At 36.8% G+C, this 18473-nt stretch overlaps 1 protein-coding gene across 1 annotated transcript in view; it reads left to right on the top strand.

Moving 5' to 3' along the window:
* The window catches only part of GPC5 (glypican 5), a 1611475-nt gene that overhangs the window by 1423411 nt on the left and 169591 nt on the right, over positions 1-18473 (top strand). The gene's annotated exons all lie outside the window — the stretch shown is intronic.

Raw genomic sequence — 18473 nt, 5'->3', positions numbered from 1 at the left:
CATATATCTACATCTATAGATAGATAGATACATAGATACTAGATAGACAGGAAGGAGCCCTGGTGGTGTAGTGGTTAAGAGCTTGGCTGCTAACTGAAAGCCGGACAGTTCAATCTACCAGCCGCTCCTAGGGAGAAAGATGTGACAGTGTGCTCCCGTAAAGATTACAGCCTTAGAAACCCTATGGGATGGTTCTACTCTGTCCTATAGGGTCGCTATGCATCAGAATTGACTGGATGGCACAAAAAACAACAACATACAAACAAACACATAAATATTATATGTACTTAAGTGTGTGTGTGTGTGTGTGTGTGTGTCTAGAAGCATTATGTACTCAGGAAGAATTTAAAGATCTTGATATGTTAGGTCTTTAATAAGAATAGCACTTATTAATCTGCTAGTGAAGTGTGCAAGCGTGGGTTGGTACTAGAATTAAAATTATGCCTAAAAAAAACTGTGAGTGCTTTACTCCGATTAAATTGAGAGTATGTGAAATAACAGGAAAATAATCTCTAATAGGCATATTTTGCCTTGCAAACGACACTCACCTAATACTCTAACATCAATTTTTTTTTTTAATTTAGCTACGCATTCAAATAAGGTTTGGATATAGTGCAACAGATAAATAAAATGTACTATTTCTAGGGAAGTTCTATATTCTACCTTTGATTTCTAATGACAATCATTTAAAATTCATTTTACTGCTTTTTTTTCCACAATTGTTTACTATGCAGTTAACAAAGACTGAATAAATTGCACTATACTATCCAATACAGCACCCATTAGCCATAGGTGATTTTGGAGCACATAAAATGTGGCTACTCCAAATTGATATGTCCTGTAAAGTAAACACCAGATTTTAAAGACTTAGTATGAAAAAAACAAAGATGTAAAATATCTGATTAATAATTTTTGTATTGATTGCACATTAAAATAATAATATTTAGATATAGTGGTGAAATAAATATATTGTTAAGATTAATTCCATCTGCTTTTTCCTTTTCCTTTATTTAAAAATTTTAATTAGAACACTTAAAATTACATATGAGGCTGTGCGCTTGTGACTAGCATTATATTTCTACTGGGCAGTGCTGGGATAGGGTTTTTATGTTAACCCTCCACTTTCTCATACCAAATAATATCACACAGCTAGACTGCAAGCTTTTAAAGACACAAGAAAGTCCTTGTTTATACTATATTGTTTCCCCGACCTTTCCAGGTACCCAGCCCAGAAACAGTTCATCAACACATATTAATATAATAAACAAGTATATAACAAAACCATTCCTTTTATTTCTTTTTTATTCTTTATTCTAAATGATTCATTTTTCCATTATATGTAAATTACAGGTATTTTGAAAATGTCTTATATTTATTCAGTTATATATAATTAATAAATTTAAAATGACAATTCAAAAGTTATATAAATTTAATATAAATGTGGTTTAACCTCTTTTTTGTTCCACCTCATTGGTGATTATATTTAGCATGCTATTAAAACACATTGGTCTGATAATCTGACTCAAAGTGGGTCATTGACTGGCTAGCAGGAGGATTTTCCACTGGGGGGTGTGAATCCTCAAAAGATAGCAAAAATATTGTTCAATAATGGTAAAGCATAGGCTTCGAAAAAAGCAGGGGCCAGCTCCCACACTTAGATTCTTGTATACCTTAATATTGATTGTCTGTACTTATTGCTCTCAGCCATGAAATGAACCTTTAGACAGCCCCTACTCTGCCTACTCATGAATTTTCTGGTCAAGAGAGTTGGCCTGCCGATCCATGCCTTCTGCTTACAGGGTGATATTGGCCTTCCCTGGTAAGGAAGCTCTAGCTAATATTTTCCTCTAAATTACCAAGACAAGAAGAAGTATTCACACACCATTTTATAAAACATTTTAATTTAGCTATACACAGTTGTAGTAATTTGTGCTTGCCATTCTATCTCCTTATTCTACCACCCTGCTACCTTGAAATATCCATAACTGCACATTCCATTGACCAAAGCACCAAGATATAAAGAGAATTCCTTTAGACATGAATGATGAAAGCTGATCCTACTAGAAAACAAATGCACCCTCAGTGTTTCCTCGTCTCCTTGCTCCTTGAGTATGATGTAGACTTTCCTCCACAAGCCAGTGTTTTCTCCTCTCCTATAACCTGGTTTCCCTGCTGTTTTTTCCAGCTACCCTGGACTAGCTTAACAGCGGACAGAGTAAATGGAACAGGAGAGGTGTTATGGATCGAACTGTGTCCCCCTAAAATATGTGTCCACTTGGCTAGGCCATGATTCCCAGTATTGTGTGGTTGTCCACCATTTTGAGATCTGATGTGATTATCATATGTGTTATAAATCATAACCTCTATTATGTTAATGAGGTAGGATTAGAAGCAGTAATGTTAATGAGGCAGGACTCAATCTACAGCATTAGGTTACATCTTGAGTCAATCGCTTTTGAGATAAAAAGGGAGAATTGAGCAGAGACGAGAGGGACTTCATTACTACCAAGCAAAAAGAGCCAGGAGCAGAGCATGTCCTTTGAACCTGGGGTCCCTGTGCTGAGAAGCTCCTAGACCAAGGGAAGATTGATGACCAGGAACTTCTTCCAGAGCCAACAGAGACAGAAAGCTTTCCCCGGGAGCTAGCGCCTTGAATTCGGACTTCTAGCTTCCTAAACTGTGAAAGAATAAATTTCTGTTTGTTAAAGCCATCCACTTGTGGTATTTCAGTTATAGCAGCACTAGATAACTAAAACAAGAGGCCAGATGAATGGCTCAGATCTGCTATGTGGCAGTATAGAAACAGCATGTTACTAAGTTTAAATGAGAAACAAGGTAGTATCCCCATGTAATTATACTAGGAGAACCATATTATAATTATTTAAACTACAAACTCTTCTTCCATTTTGTATATACATTTATACTAAATAAAGGACTAACATATCTTTATTCAAGAAGGACCAGCCAGCTTCTAAGGAGAACATCTCCATATTATGATCCTCTAAAAAAAATCAAGTATATCCAGTTGAAAGACTAAGAAGACTTATGGCCAGAGATGAGACCTTATATCAGTGGAAAGGTAATTAGAAGGCTTTTTCTAGATTTGCTCTTTGGTCTTGTTTCTGAACTTTCATTAAATTAGACTTTTGGCAGAAGTAATGAGCCAATGAATAACAATTAGATTCCAAGTTTCAAAATCTCATGGGCATGAATGACCAAGTATTGTAGAGACAGACCAACTCAGTGACTAATTAGTTTTGGAAATTTGTGAACAAGGCAGAGAATAGAGCATTTTCAAAGACAGTAAGCGAATATAGCCACAACCCCTGTCATGTTGAGTAAATATATTTAAAATATATACATTTCTAATTATTAATAGAGGTAATATCAGCTTGAAAAACATCATTTTCTAACACTTCCACTCATGTGATCTTTTCATTTTTCAACCAGTTTCAAATACAAAGGATATAAAATTTATTTTGTCCAATTTTACCATTGGTTAAAGTCAGGAGTAGACTAGATGAATTTCATAGCCTTTTCCAAGTTATAGAACATTTTTTCATGCTACTTGGATTTATCAGTGCTCATCTTTTTGACACCACAGTGTACTTTTTATCCTCAAAATTTCCAATGAAAATCAAAATTCTTATCTTCCATTTATGGTTCTTCTGGACTATATGCCCTTCACTGCTTCGAATAGAGTACTAAGTGCCCTTGGGTGTTTAAAATATATTTTATGACTGTAATCCTTGTCAGTTGAAGTGACTTTCTATTCTACTGCAGATATAAACACCATAAATTGGAAAAGACATACTTCAATTGAAAGATCAAAAGTCCTTGCTGGATTTTGCCTGAAAGTGTTTATGAGAGAGGTAGGTCTAATTTTTCAGGCAGTGCTAAATTTCCTGTATAGAAAAGTCAGAGAATAAAAGTTGGATAGTGGGATTGGAAAAAGTTATGAAGACATAGGTAAGGTTGGGGACTGGAGACGTTGTTAGGCAGATCAGTAAGTACACAACTATTCTTAAAATATTCACTATAGAATATGTTAAAGTCATAGAGATATCATGAGCGTGATTCTCTCGTGGATACCAATAGGATCCTAGCTGTTTTGGGAAACCCTTCTCAAGATGGTGAGTCACATCAATATTGCATTAATACATCAATATCAACACAGAGCTTATTATAATCCTCTGCTTTATTGCAGTGAGAACCTTAAATCTTAGTGATTTATAACAACAAACATTTATTTTTATTCACGTTAAATGTAAATGCTTGTGGGACAGCAAGTGCTGCCCTGCCCATGAGTCTTCTCATCCCAGGACACTCATTCGCAGAGAAGGATAGGGAGCTGCTGTCAGTGGAGGCACAGGGCGTTGCTCAAGGCTTCTGCTCTGAATTAACATCCAATGACTTCTCACATTCTTCTTGCCTACACCAGTCAATGGCCAACACTGATAACGTGGCGGGAGAATATAATCAACCTTCAAGGAGGCGTTTCAAGTCACAATGGACAGGGATGTATGCTCCTCTCATAGGGAAGTGATCCAACAGTTAGGAATAATAATGCAGTCTACTACAGAGGATGTTTAACATTCAGATATAAAAAACCTGTAGCAGTTTGGTCCTGGCTGAACTTCTGCCTGTTGTTTTAGATGGATGCCATAGCGTGGGAATACTTTATAGATGAAGATTCCTATGAAGCAATTCGTTCAAAGAGATTGAAAACACAGTGACTCTCAAAGGATGCCTGGACTTTCTGGTGACTTCCACTTGCAGTCGTTAGCAGAGATGCCACTGTGAGGGAAAAGGACACTGGGACCAGAATGGGTTCTAGACTTGTCTTACTTGTGTAGTGCTGCTATAACAGAAATACCACTAGGGAGTGACTTTAACAAAGGGAAATTTATTTCCTCACAGTTTAGGAGGCCAGAAGTGTAAATTCAGGGCACTGGCTCTAGGGGAAGGCTTTTTGTCACTGTCAGCTCTGGAGGAAGGTCCCTATTTCTTCAGCTTCTATTTCTTAGCTCCTTGGTGATCTCCATGTGGCATGGGATCTGTCTTTCCTCATCCCTGCCTGCTCACTTGCTTTTTTAATCTCTTTTATATCCCTAAAGAGATTGCTTAAAATACACCCTACACTAATACTGTCTCATCAGCATAACAAAGAAAACCCATTCCCAAATTAGATTATAACCACAGGTATAGGGGTTAGGATTTACAGCACATTTTTAGGGAACACAATTCATTCCATAATAAGACTTCGCATGAACCTCCAGACTAATTCCAAAAGCTCCGATATTCACCACAGTAAAAAGTCATTCATAAACCTACAGTTGTTCTCTAGGGCTCAGCAACTGTAAAATAAACTAGGGATTATCACTGTATTATTAATTCAAAAGAAAACTAAAAATAAATATTGAATTCACTAATGTCCTTAAAACTTTCTCCAGATGATTATCTCCTCCACAGGTGATGAAGAAAGTAATAAATTAAAAAAGAAAAAAGAAAATCATAAAGAATTATTGCAATTGCAAAAATATATAGAAAACTCTGCATTGTGGATAACAAAACAAGTTACAATAAGGAGGCAAATATGCTCTCTATGCATTTTAAATCACAAATAAGTGTTCTGCTTTGGATTTTAAGCAAATGGGGCAAAAGTCTCAAACTTTAGTATACTTTGAAACCACTTGGGAAGCTTGTTTAAAATACTTACTCCCTAGAACTCCCCAGGTTCTGTTCTACAGACGTTAATTCAGTAAGTCTGGTAGGATCTGGTTATTTACATTTTTAATAGGCACTTAGAGATTCTGAAGCAATGGTCAGGGGATCAAACTTTGAGAAACAGTAAATCATAGAACCAAAACCAGAGCTGTTTAACCAGATCTTTAGACAAACACCTAATGATATCCCAAGAAGAGTTATTTTTATGATGATGATTAAAAAAACAAATGAAGAATGAATAATAACTCAATTTGCATAAATTTATTTTATTCTGCTGTTTTAAAAATTTAAAAAATCAGTCTGCATTATAAAAGTTACTAATAATGCTTAGTCAAAAGTATGTAATGTACAAAAAAATATAAATTGGGCTTACTACATTATTCATACAGTTTAATTTCTTAGGAAAAATTTTATATTTGAATGTTAAATATGTTTGAGTGAAACTGAAGATGAGCATTTTAAAAATAACAATGCTGTGACATCAAAAAGAAATATGCCAAATCATAAGCGTTGCAAGGAAAAACTGTCTTTGTTAATAAGCTCATCATTATATGCATATCATTTAGTCACATGAGCCCACTTATTAAAAATTTAGGTTAATATGGATAAAACATTCCACAAAGCTGTGAATGAACATGCATAAATTTTAAATTTTGTCAAAATGCTTGCCTCAGTGAAGCACTTCCTTTATGATGGCTGGGTGATAAAATAAAGCATAGTTTACATTAAAGATAGAAAGATTTTATCATTTAAAACTATATGCCCCATAATTTTATTCCCTAGTTAAATGTTAAATAGACAAATCTACAACTACAGAGACTTTAATACTCCTGTCTCAACAATTGAATCAGCAACTAGAAAGAGAATCAACAAGGATATAGAAGAATTCAATATCACCATAAAACAACAGTCTCTTATCAACATTTATAGAGTATTCCACCCAAGAACTGTAGGATACACATTCTTTTCAAGCACCCACAGGACATATACAAAGATAGACTATATCCTGAGTCAGGAAATAAACCTAACCAAATTTAAGAGATCTGAAATCATATGGAGTAGATTCTCTGACCATAATGGAATTTAACTAGGAATCAATAACAGAAAGATAAAAGGAAAATCTCCAACTAAACAACACTTCTGAATAATCTGTGGATCAAAGAGGAAATCTCAAAGGAACTTAAAAGATACATTTAACTGAAAGAAAATGAAAATACAACATATCAAAATTTGTGGGACAGTGCTTTAACCAAGGAGGAAATTCATAGCACTAAATATTTACATTGGAAAAGAGGAAAACTCTCAAATCAATAATCTAAGCTTCTACCTCAAGAACCTAGAAAAAAAAAAAGAGCAAATAAACCCAAAGCAAGCAGACTTAATGAAATAGTAAAAAGCAGAAATCAATAAAATTTAAAACTGAAAAACTATAGAGGAAATCACTGAAACAAACAAACAAAAAAATGCTGGTTTTATGAAAAGATCCATAAAATTGACAAACCACTAGCAAGATTCACAAAGAGAAAAATAGTAGAGACTCAAATTAAAGATGGGATAACACTACAGATCCTGCAGATATCCAAATGATAAAAACAGAATACTAGGAACAACTCTACACACATACATTTGACAAATGAAATGGAGCAATTCTATGAAAACAAAAACTACCACCAAAAACAAAAATCCGTGGCCGTCGAGTCAATTCTGACTCATAGCGACCCTATAGGACAGAACAGAACTGCCCCACAGGGTTTCCAAGGAGCACCTGGTGGATTCGAACTGCTAACCCTTTGGTTAGCAGCTGTAGCTCTTAACCAGTACACCAGCAGGGTTTCCAAAAAACTACCACACACACTCCAAAATGAAAGAGGTAAGTTGGATAGTCCTATAGTTATTAACCACCACTTGTCTGTCAGTTTGTTGTATTGTGGTGGCTTGTGTGTTGCTGTGATGCTGAAAGCTGTACCACCAGTATTTTAAATACTAGCAGCGTCACCCATTGCGGACAGGTCTCAATGGAGCTTCCAGACTAAGACAGGCTAGGAAGAAAAGCCTGATGATCTACTTCTGAAAGTTAGGTAACGAAAAGCTTACGGGTCACAACAGAACAATGTCCTACTCTCTTGCTTTGGACACATCATCAGGAGGGATCAATCGTTAAAGGAAGACATCATGTTTGGTGAAGTAGGGGGCCAACAAAGGTGAGGGAGACCCTGAGAAAGGTGGATTGGCACAATAGCCACAATGGACTCAAACATGCCAGTGATTGTGAGGACGGCATAAGATCAGGCAACGTTTTGTTATGTTGTACACGGGGCCGCTATGAGTTGTAGTTTGTTCAATGGCAGCTATCTTTCTATCTACCTAGCTACCTACCTACCTATCTATCTATCTATCTGTCTGTCTGTCTGTCTATCTATCTATAATGATTAAGGAAATTTAATTTGTAATATATCACTCTCCTCTCCAAAAAATCTCCAAGCCTACTTAGTTTCACTGAAGAAAATTAACAAACATTTAAAGAAGAATAACACCAATTCTACCCAACCTCTTCCAGAAAATAGAAGAGGAGAAAATATTTGTCAATTCATTTTATGAAGCCAGAATTACCCTGATAAAGCAACCAGACAAAAACAGTGTAAAAAAAAAAAGAATACTACAAACAAATATCCAACATGAATATATATGCAAAAATATTAGCAATTAGATGCCAGTAATATATAAAAAGAATTATACACCATAACCAAGTGGATTTATTCCAGGGATGAAAAATGGGGTCAGTATTCAAACGTCAATCCATATAATCTACCATATTGACAAGATAACGAAGAAAAATCACATGATCATGTAAACTGATGCAGAAAAAAGCATTTGACAAAATGTAACAACTATTCAGGATAAATACTCTAGGAGCAACAGAGGGAAACTTCCTCAACTTGTTAAAGAACACCGACAAAAAACTACAGGTAACATCAAACTTAATGGTGAATGACTGAATGCTCCCCCCCAAGATCAAGAACAAGGCCAGTATGTTTGCTCTAATACAGCTATTCAGCATAACACTGGAAGTCCTGGCCAGTGAAATACAACAGAAAAAGACCATAAAGAAAAATAAAATAAAACTGCCCATATTCACAGATGACATTATTGTCTATATAGAAAATTAGAAAGGATTTACAAAATAACTCCTAGAACTAATAAGTGAATTCAGCAAGATCTAAGGACACAAGATCAATTTACAGAAATCAATTGTATTTCTATATACTAGCGATGAACATGTGAACGCCAAAATTGAGAGCATAATACCCTTTATATTGCTTAAAAAATGTAAATACCTCAAAATATGTATAGAACTTGAATGCTGAAAACTGCAAAATGCTGGTGAACAAAATCAAAGAAGACATAAATCAATCAAAGAAATGTTGTTTTCATGGATTTGAAGACTCAACCCAGTAAAGATATAAATTCTTCCTAAATAGATATATAGGTTTAACAAACTTCTATCCAAATGCCAACAAGATTTCTTGTAGGTATAGGTAAGATTATTCTAAAATTTACCTGGAAAAGTAAAGAAACTTGAGTAGCTGAAAGAACTTTGAAACAGAGCAATAAAGAGGATGTCTTAGATTTTTAGGGCTGCTGTAACAAAATACCACAAATTGGGTGGCTTTAAAGAACAGACGGTTATTGTCTCACGCTTCTGAAATCTAAAAGTCCAAATCAGGAAATCGGCCATGTCGATTTCTTCTGAAGACCCTGACAGAGAAACTGTTCCATGCGTCTCTCCTAGCTTCTGGTGGCTGTTGACAATTCTTGGTGTTCCTTGGCTTGCATCTGCCTCTGCAGTCACCTAGCCATCCTTCTTCTGTCTGATTCTGTCTCTGGGCCTGTTCTCTTTCATAAAACAACACTCAGATATGATTAAGACCTACCCTACTCTGGTATAACCTCATGCTAACTGAGAACATCTTCAAAGACTATTTCCAAACAAGGTCACATTCACAGGTTTCAGGTGTTAAGACTTTAACATAGCTTTTTGGGGGACACAATTCAATCCATAACAGTGGCAGAAATCAATCTACTTGATTTCAAGGTTCATTTTGTAGCTAACATAGTTAAATACTGTATGGCATTGGAGGAGGAATAGACATGTAGATCAATAGATCAGAATAGGAAACTCAGAAATAGATCCACACAAATATGCTCAACTTATTTTTTACAAATGTGCAAAAGCAGTTCAACGAAGGAAGAATAGGCTTTTTAACAAATAGTATTGGATAAATTGGATATCCATAAGCAAAAAAAAGAAAGAACCTCAACCAAAACCTCACACTTCGTAGAAAAATTAACTCAAAATGATCACAGACTTAAATGTAAAAGATAAAACTATAAATTTTGGGGAAAAATACAATAAAATCTTGGGGATCTAGGCAAAATGGTCTTAGATTTGACACCAAAACCATAATCCATAAAAGTGAAAAATGACTTCATCAATATTAACAATATTTTCTCTGTGAAAGACTGTTAATAAGATGAAAAAACAAGCAACAGTCTGGATGAAAATATTTGCAAGCCACATATGTCACAAAGGATATATCAACAGTATATAGAAAACTCACCAATAAAAACTGAACAGTAAAAGAAACAAATAGTCCAATTAGAAAATGAGCAAACTACATGAAGGGACATTTCACTTAAAAGGGTATACCAAAAAAAACAAACCCATTGCCTTCAAGCTGATTCTGACTCATAGTGACCCGATAGGACAGAGTAGAAATGCTCCATAGGGTTTCCAAGGAGTGGCTGGTGGACTCAAACTTTTGGTTAGCAGCCATAGCTCTTAACCAGTATGTCACCAGGGTTTCCAAAAGGGTATACAGATGGCAAAGAAGTACATGAAAAGATGCAAAATAGCCTTAGCAATTAGAAAAATGCAAAATAAAACCACAAGGAGTTATCACTACATACTTATAAGAATGGCAGAATAAGAAAAAGTGACAACATAAAATGTTGACAAAGATGCAGAGAAAAAGGATCACTCACATATAAAACGGTATACTCACTCTGGTTAGTACTTTTCTACAGAACTAGCTCTAAGGTCCCTGCCCCCATAGCTCAGCAAACAATTCCAGACTCACAGTGCTTGTTCTTCGAAATAGGTGCTCCTATTTAAGGAATGATTTCTGTCTTTCCAGTTTTATTTCTGATCTATACATGTCTCATTTGTGAACTGCATTTTTTTCCATTGTTTTCCAGTCTGGCTTTAGATAGAAGGAAAATAGCTTCCTACCTGCATTTGATATGGAAATCACTGAATTTAGGAACTTCCTGGATCATCCCCATCTACTGCCTGTAAGAGGAGCTCAAACCAAAAACTAAACCAAACTCATTGCTGTGGAGTCAATTTCGACTCAAAGCGACCCTATAGGACAGAGTAGAACTGCCCAATAGCGTTTCCAAAGAGCTGCTGGTGGATTCGAACTGCTGACCTTTTGGTTAGCAGCTGTAGCTCGCTGTAGCTCTTAACCATTGTGCCACCGGGGAACCAAAGAGGAGCTCAAGCATTTGCTATTCTACCACTGTATGTCCCTTCCTGTATTGGCTACATATACAGATTTTGAAAGAGCATTATTGTATAAAACAGAACAATGGAAAATATTGAAAGTGATTAGAAGCTATTTTTCATGTGAATATGAACAAAAGAATTACAAAATTACAAAAGAATTGCATCCTGTCTTCACTTATCAACATGGTTAGTTTCCAAAGACCAGGTTGTTATCTGAAAACTGGAGTTATTCGAAAATGGAGGATGACCCCATCAAATCACAAAGTGGAGGATGACTATATCATTACGTAACTGCCAAACTACATCATTCATAACTGCCGAATTACCTCATTACATATCTGCCGAACAACTGAGAATCATGGCCCAGCCAAGCTGACACATAATTTAACCATCACAGCTAACAATACTCTTGCCTTGCACCTCAGCATTCGGTACTGCCAGACGTATGTTGTTAATGCGCAAAATAGTAGGATAGTAGATTTTTTGCTATTGTCGTAAATCCGAAATGTCAGATAACAAGATAGTCAATAAGTGAGGAGAGAGTGTACTGCCAGATAGTCATGAACTTTAAACTGGGAAGCTCTCAAGTTTCAATTTTTTCCTTTGCCTTCTTTTGTGTGTTGTTACTTTTGGTTTTCTGAATAAAGAATCCTACTGTCTAAAATTGGGGGAAAAGCAACCTAGATTCATATAAAGTTTCACGGATGGAAAAGCTTTTCTACCTCCATTATCCATTTAAACTTCGCAGCAAACTTCTTAGGTATTTACCATTCCCATTTTACAGATGAGGAAAGCAGGCCTTAGGGAGAGAGTAAGTGCCATGTGCCAGGAGACTCCAATTTCAAGTAGCAGAGGCAGGTCTTGTGTAAGTGAATATTCTTTCCATACTCCATACAGCAATTGCGTCCCTAAAAAGGACTTGGTCAAGCAACACAATTCTTCCATATCTGCCATGGCTGAATGCTCAGACATTATGTCTACACATGCTGTAATGAAAAATAAAATTGAGCATTACTCCCAAAAGAGTTAGAATAGAGTTATCAGGGCAGGTTCCAGGAAAATAAAAGACCTGTCTTTTCTGTGAGAGTGTGTGCATGTTTCTTGTTCAGATGTGACCCTGGAAGTATTTACTACAGATTGAAAGACTGGAAAACTCTCACATTTTGAACATTTCTTAATAACCAATTTCACAAGGCTATTTGTGCAATAGAACTTGCGGCGATGTCTCCCTTTCCCAGCTTGAGCTCTAAATTCAAGAAACAGAAAGCTTGAGGGAGGCTTAGGGGAAGACAAATAATTCCAAATGATTAAGTAAACAAGATAATCTGATCAGTATGTCTCTGCTCTCCTGACAGCAAATAATACAGAGAATTAACAAAACGAAAATATGGTGAGCTCATTCATGATCAGTAATAATGCTATCTGTACTACATAAGGTCCTTGACTTGTCTGTTTACAATTACTTTGGAATTTTATCTCTCATAAATTTTATCAGCTCTGGAGAATTTCATTTAACTCTTATTACCCTTTACTAAGAATTAGCCACTGTAAATGGTAGAGGCATTACCGACATCCTGAAACCCAGCTGACCCTAGAGTTTACATGTAGGAAGAAAAGCAGAGAAATAAAAGACAATTAAGGAAAATTTATACCGTGAGGATTCAAACAATAGACACATATTCTGTCTATATGTTAATTTCTGGGCTGCTACACTTTTGACGTGTGTGTGTGTGTGTGTGTGTGTGTGTGAGAGAGAGAGAGAGAGAGAGAGAGAGAGAGAGAGAGAGAGAGACGGTTCAAGACTATCCAGAATACTTAGGGAATTAATTAGTCTAGTTAGTGGAGTTTCTCATCTAACAGATTATATGCAAAACCTGACTTGTTATATATTATTTCATTTAGTCTTCATGACAACTCTACAGAGGAAGATATAGATATCATCATCCTTATTTTTCAGGTAAGGAAACTGAGGTTAGAGAGCTTATGTGACTTTCCCAAAGTGTCCTGCACAGTCAGCAGAGGGGCTGAGAGCCCAACCCAGTCCCGATTCACTCCAAACTTGTGCTGTCAAGCAGTAGATTATAAAACGTCTCAGCCATGTGCCTCTCGATATAGCTAAGATTGCTGTTGTTGTTAGCTGACTTTGAGTCAGTTCTGACTCGTGGTGACCCCATGCACGGAATGAAACCTTGCCTGGCTCTGCACCATCCTCACGAATGACTGGTATGCTCAAGTCCATGTTTGGAGCCACCGTGTATTGTATGTTCTTTCCAACTACGGAGCTTAACCTTCAGCGCAATATTGGACAGTGTTCTGTTGTGATCCATTGGGGTTTCTTTGGCTAATTTTCAGTCTAGTCTGTCTTTGTTCAGAAGCTCCATGGAAACCTGTCCCCCACAGGTGACCTTGCTGGTATTTCTTCTTTCTTGACATCCCCACCCGAGGGGCATACCTTCCAGCATCACAGCAACATACAAGCCACCACAATACAACAAACTGAGAGACGGGTGGTGGAACTAAGATTACTCTTTAAAACATTATTTCTTTCCTTGTGTTCTGTTGGTCAAACTCTGTAAATACCTATGTTTGGTGACATAGCAGTCCACATGCAATGAGACGGTAGCGATGCATTATCTATTGTGAGCCATAATCCAGGGCACCAGGAGGAGGGCCAAAGGGAGCCTGGGCTGTGTGAATTATCAGATGCAGCCTTTGCCTGAGGGTTAAACTCTGTAGCAAATGTACACATTTGTTTCTGGACCTATAATGCGAATATAATATTTACCTTAATTTAGAGTGATATTTTTAAAAGTCAGTTTGGCCCAGGTTCATTCATATTGAGGTATTTAAGGAGACAACTGTGTTCTGAATGTATCATAAAAGCACTCTCAGATCCAGAATTAATCTGGGGATTTTTCACATTGCAGGAAATCGGCTGATACATTGTCATCCTCTATATTTTCTTCTTCTTATCCTGCCACACACAGCATGCATATCTTTCTCAGCAGACAACAATTTCCTTAAACACAATTTAATTTGGATGCTAGAGCAAATAATAAATAATTTTGTTTTCGAAAACCCGCAACGTATTTGAAAGGGAAAAAAAAATTGCGAGATAATTTGGGGTTGAAAATTATTTTTCCCCTTACTCCTGCAGTTTGTATAAGCCATGAAGGGTTGCTTGCAGGTAACTTCAGGGCATTATTCATTGCTATTTGGTAGTGAATGTGAAGTCATTAACTGAAATTGTGTTGTTCCTAACTGCTATAAAAATCCATTTAAAATACATACATGGTACCTAACCAAAACTCAAAAAAACCAACTGCCTTCGAGTCGATTCCAAATCATAGCAACCTTGTAGGACAGAGTAGAACTGCCCTGTGGGTTTCCAAAGCTGTAAATCTTTATGGAAGCAGACTGCCACATCTTTCTCCTGCGGAGCGGCTGGTGAGTTCAAATCACTGACATTTTGGGTGAGCAGCCGAGTGCTTTTAACCACTGTGCCACCGGGGCTCCTAGATGGTACTTATAAGCCCCCTAAATGATGATTTCATACTGTGAAGGGAACATGTGAGTGCACGGGACTTGGTTTCTTGCTCTTCCATTTAGCCTTCACAAGTGGCACGTAAGATAAGATGAGTGATTTGGGTCCATTGAGGGGGAAGAAAACTATGCTATTTAACAAAGTAATAAAACCACTCACTCTTCAACTAAAAATTCCCATTCTTACAAAGAAGTGATATTATTCATAAAGCAATTTCTACATTATTCTCACTGTGATTCCATAATTGGACACTGACTAATGGGTGATAATGTCATATTCCTTCAGCATGTATTTTACACTGCTACCCATTAAAGCATTTAAACATAAATTACTGTAGTTCATAACTTTCTAAAACTATCAGAAATTTCTTTTAAACATTTTACTAAGCTAAAAAAAACCCTATTTTCAAGGAATTCTGGTAATCCCCACCTCCTAACAATTCAGAAGGTATATGCCCTAATTTGCCTAGGTCAGATTTTTTTTTTTTATTATTATTATAAAGGTGAAGGTTTGGAGTAGCAATTAAAGCACTGTTTGCTATAAACTGGTGTCATATATTGTTTTCCAGCTTCCGAAAAGTAAAGCCCTTATAGACTGCACAGTTTCTGTTCAGATATTTATAGTTTATTTTGCTATAGGCACTACACACTAATACATGAATTTATAAATAAAAATTTTAAAGCTAGACGGATGATCAATTAAGAAATAACGGGGAGATGAAGAGTTTTCCCTTTCCCCTTTCCCCTCCTTGCTGATAAGTTCCTCTTCTTCACAGGCCACATGAAGGGACTGAGATCCCTGCTTCCCATACGAAAGAGTGCTTCTTATTCTGTTCTGGAAGCTGCCTCAGCAACCAGTGACCTGTTTGAGAACCTGAGTTGACAAGCTCCACAGGTGTCCTGGCTTAATGTTGCTCTGGAGTGCTTTCAATAGATAAGCATACTCTATCTGCTCTGGCAAAGGAAAACAGGGCAGGCAATCAGACAACCATCTTCTCTAACCTCAGCTGAATACTTAACATAAGTCAAGGGTAAAGGAACAGGCCTCTTCTCCAGTGCCCTGAGATGCCATTGGAGTGCTGCCCTTTACTTTATTTATCATCCACGTAGGCAGACATCAGTGCATGGAGCAAACTAGACTGAGAAAATAATGATTTAAAGGAGGGTTAGCAAGCAGGATGACCGGAGGCATTTAGCAATGTTATGAAAAGAAAATCAATAATAGATTTTACTTTAAGGGTTCAGCCTTTAAAATTCTTGGCCTATATTTGATTTCTTATGGGTAAAAAATTTGGTTAATGAGGTTATACTAAAATAATTACATAAATGTCAGAAAGGTTTTATAATTAATCCCAGGATTTTATTGCTTTGCAATTATCAAAAATAAAAACTGAACAGCACTATCAGGAGAAATGTACATCACGTATATAAATTCAAATAGATTTGAAATTAAATCCATTGCTACTTTTCTCATAGGGAAGAATTATGTATTCGTTCTCTGTGATTGCCTGGCAAATGAGGTCGTGGTCATAGGGAAAAGGGGGAGGAAATTACATGGGAAAACTTCTGAAGAGTGAAAGAAAAGGAACTCGGTGTGTTCCTGCTTCTGGAGGACTGCAAACTTGTGCCAGTGCTGTGTATTTCCTCTGCCAAAAGCTGTCGTGGTGTGGTCAAGTGAAGGGCAAGCTGTCCAGGGGCACTCAGACTTGTTAAGACAAAGAGTAGGAAAGATGTGGGCCTGGGTTTGCAGATCTACGTGGAAGGAGCCTGATTATCTATACTTGGTGTAGCAATTCCCTTCCTGGATATTTGAAGTGCTAGCTAAAAGCTACAGCTGCTGATCAAAAGGTTGGCAGTTCAAATCCACCAGCTGCTCCTTGGAAATGCTATGGGGCAGTTCTACTCTGTGTCATAGGGTCTTATGAGTTGGAATTGACTAGACGGCAATGGGTTTGGTTTGGTTTTTGATATATATATATATATATATATATATATATATATATATATATGTAGTACACATCATTTTCAAGCCAGTGCTGAGATGCAGGACTTTGATGAAGGCATAGAAAGAAGTCAACAGGGTCATAGATATGTATGTTCCAAAAGGGCTTTACTCTTCTCCATGGAAGCAGAACAAATCTGTCCATTACACAGACAACCACACGTATGGGGAACTAAGTGTAATATCAAAAATTCTTCCAGGTACACAGAGAAGACACTAAAACCTAGTCTTACTCTTAAATCTATAAGTTGTTCAGAAAAACTGTACAGTTGATAGACCCTAAAGAGCAAGATAAGGATTCCAAATAAACCAAAATCAATTGTCGTTAAGTAAATTCCAACTCATGGTGACCCCATGTGCATCAGAGTAGAACTGTGCTCCTTAGAGTCTTCAGTGGATTTTTTTGAGGTGTCTCTGGGTGGACTTGAACTTCCAACTTTTAGCAGCCAGCACGTTAACTGTTTGCACCACCCAGAGACTTCATAGAGTTTTCAGTGACTGATTTTTCAGAAGTAGATCACCAGGCCTCTCTTCCAAGGTGTCTCTAGGTGGAGTTGAACTTCCAGCCTTTTGGTTAGCAGCTCAGTATGTTAACCATTTGCACCAATCAGGGATTCCAAGGATTCCAAATGCCACCTCTTATATAAGCAGAACTGAGACCATGAAGCATAATGTGAGATAATGAGGAAAAAAGGCAACTCCTTTATTTCTAGGCTTAAGGAATGAGTATTTCCTAACAGCACAATAAAATTTAAAAAATAAAAACACCTCAAATTTTTAAAAAATTGTATTCCAAACCCATTTGTAGTCCAGGTAAAGCTATTTTAGGCTTACCAAAACGAGGAAGAGAAATAATGACTAGTTTCAAGACCCCGAAGACCATGACCTGGAAAGTCACCAGGATCCCCAGCCCGTAGGCTGTCTAGGTGCCTTTCTCCTTACTGCGAACTTTGTCGCAGTGCTTGGAAAAGGATTACACTGCACACGACTTAGTACTGCCAGGCGTACAAAGGAACTAACTCTTGTGTAGGTGATGGACTACAGCCTCTTGTAATAAAAGGGGTGTATACAATGTGGGATTAGTATTATCTAGGGCAAAACATTCCAGTATGATGGATTAAGCAAATGCCCTATTCACACATGCTATTAAGTCACTGCTTTATGGAAGGAAACAGAAGAGACTCAGAACATTCACCTCTTCTAGGTTTAATGAGGCAAAGAAAAACCCGTATGGCCTATTTAGGGGTCATTTCCATTATGAAACTATCATTAAACATCCTTTTCAAGGGTAGATTTGGGAAATGGCGATTTAGATAACACAGATGGGTACCTAGCTGAATCTTTGAGTAGAAATCTTTAAACAAACTGACACCCTATTATCCTTCTTTTGATTATATTCTTCCCAATGAAGGTTTTGGCTACGTATCTCAGGATAAAATACACTTTACCTCAACTTTTCTTCCAGTTTGAAAAATTCTGCGTTGTTCCAGATCATTTTCAAAAGTTTTGTCCTCAAATTTAGTTTTCAGCTTAAAGACATAAACTTCTTTCAAGGAACCTAGAGAAAAAAAGAAAAAAAATTTTTTGACCAAGTAATGTATATAGTTCGTGCATGATTTTTAGAAGGGAAGTACT

Source organism: Trichechus manatus, unplaced genomic scaffold, assembly GCF_000243295.1.
Source record: "Trichechus manatus latirostris isolate Lorelei unplaced genomic scaffold, TriManLat1.0 scaffold00013, whole genome shotgun sequence".
Classification (NCBI taxonomy): Eukaryota; Metazoa; Chordata; class Mammalia; order Sirenia; family Trichechidae; genus Trichechus; species Trichechus manatus.
Note: the sequence above shows the minus strand (reverse complement) of the source record. Positions and strands in the feature narration are given on the sequence as shown.